The sequence below is a fragment of the Etheostoma spectabile genome, chromosome 23 (genome assembly GCF_008692095.1).
Source record: "Etheostoma spectabile isolate EspeVRDwgs_2016 chromosome 23, UIUC_Espe_1.0, whole genome shotgun sequence".
NCBI classification, from domain to species: domain Eukaryota; kingdom Metazoa; phylum Chordata; class Actinopteri; order Perciformes; family Percidae; genus Etheostoma; species Etheostoma spectabile.
The window spans coordinates 18,124,502-18,126,642 of record NC_045755.1 but is presented as its reverse complement, the minus strand read 5'-3'; the positions used below and the strand labels follow the sequence as shown (position 1 = coordinate 18,126,642).

Sequence of the window (2,141 nt, the reverse complement as noted above, 5' to 3'; positions counted from 1 at the left end):
GGGGGGGGCATAAAGGTAAAACATGTATAATCCTTTTTCTCCACGGGGAGAGATCAATATGGGTCCTTCTGCACTAATACATTATTGATGGTTTGGACTGATTTGGCTTCTTTTTCTTTCTTTCTTTCTTTTTTTTGCAAGAACCATCAGCCATTTGTTGTCCATTTAACTGTTTTTGATGAAGGCATTGTATGTTAATGTTCTCGTGAATGTGTCTTCAATCACGGCGGAAGCAAGTCTACATTAAAGAGGGAAGGAAAGATAGAGAAAAAGAAAAGGGAATGTCACTTTACAGGAAATAATGAGGCCCGGATCCTTTCTTTCTTTCTTTCTGCTGTTGGAAAACAAACTCTCTGCCTGTATTTGAATAAGGGGAGGACTCAGGCAAATGTCAGATTCCACCTCCTATCAAAGCTTCAGGTTTTGTAGAGTGTGTTTTATATTTGCAGGAAGTCATTTCCGGTCGTTGATGTTGAAATAAGAAAGCTCCAAGCTGAGGGAGTCTTTCTGGTTTTGTTCTGGTCCACCAGGGGCAGTTGCTGTTTGCACTTCATCATTTTATAGTTAACTGATCTCAGTGAGCATCATAGGGCAAGAAACACAGGACGCATTGTGTAAAAAAACGGTCATAATTGAGAGAAACAGAGGGCAAATTGTTTTGTCAAGGCCTCCTGTTGCCAAGAGGAAACAACTCTTGGATGGGTCTAAAAGAGGAGAACCTAATAGGGAGTAATGCAATAAAACCCAAGCCCATGCAGTAGTTAATCTCCTAAATCCACCCCATTAAATCTTTGGGATGGATGGGATTTAGGGAAAGGCAGGAGGACAACATGTGGATGCCCAGCGACTCATCAGGGGCTAATCAATAAAAGAACCTCTCAATCTGAGACCAGGGGGGCACAAATGTCCTGAGATTAACTCTGCCAGACCCGTTTAATCCCCTGGTGCCCAATCTGGACTCTTTCCTCCGGGACGCTGCAGGCCAGTAAGCTTCATCAAGCAGAAATGCTGTCGGCTTGTTTCAGAGATAAAGATTGAGGCAAATAGTTGACATTGACCTTCTGAACAAAAGCCTGTAAATGTTTAGTTGTTCCTCCTGTGGGTTTTAACCAGCGAGCGACCAAATTAGGAAAAAACTTAGTGTTAAAAAAAATTAGGATTAAAGTTGACTTTTCTATGTAATTTTCTAGCTGTGACTAGTTATAACATGTCACATTTTTTGGGAGGAGGACTAGGATTTTAGTATTATAGTAGTACCTTTTACAAACTCAATTTCAAAGTGGTCACACCCACAGAAGATCTGTTTTATTGGCCTCATAACAAATATTGTGTGTTGTTTGCTCATGAGGACTTTCTTTAAGACCTCGGGGAGCAGCGATGAGAAGAGTAAAAAAAAAAAAGTGACTTTTTAAATACCAGAAGACATCCAAAAGTTTCCTACATTAATAAATATGTCACGGTGAATTTTGTGGAAATGAGCAATGCGGAACAAAAATATTTGGACAATGACACATTTTGGGTATTATTTTTTTAACACAGGATGAGTTGAGATGAAAGAACTTTTAGTCAGTGTTAAATGTTTTCCCATCTGTATTGAGTAATCAGTGTTGGACCAGCAGCCCCTGTTTTTTGTGTCCAATTTCTGGACAGCGCAGAAGGACAATGATAGGGCTTCAGTTCCCCCACTTTTCATTTGATGTGGTTGTTAAACCCCTCTAATTAAAGCCCAACATCGCCACTTCAACCACATAGTCTTTGTTTCCTTTTAAATGCAATGTGCGGGAGTATAGAGCCAAAACAACACGACAGAAATCAAGACGATACTTGATGGAAGTATAAAAACATGGCATCTTGGGTTTTAACATGTCAACTGAGTCTTTAAAGCTGTACTGAAGTGTTGAAACAAGCAGACACAGAATCGAATGTGTGGGGGGAAAAAAACAGCTGCTCAGGGGGAATTTAAGGGAAAAACCAGGTTCATGAGCTGCTGGGAACTACTCCTCGCAATATTTGATACCAGTGTTTGAGTGCATTTTAATGAGCGCTGTAGAGGACTGCATGCTGACGACAGTGATGTGTCAATGCTGCTGAAGATGGTAGGGCTCTTGGGCAAGAAAAACTGATAGTCTGTGGGGGGGGGG

General features: G+C 40.9%; 1 protein-coding gene across 3 annotated transcripts in view; it reads left to right on the top strand.

Annotated features, from left to right (window-relative positions):
- Window positions 1–2,141, top strand: part of sfmbt2 (Scm like with four mbt domains 2) — a 52,859-nt gene that overhangs the window by 1,632 nt on the left and 49,086 nt on the right. The window lies entirely within an intron of this gene.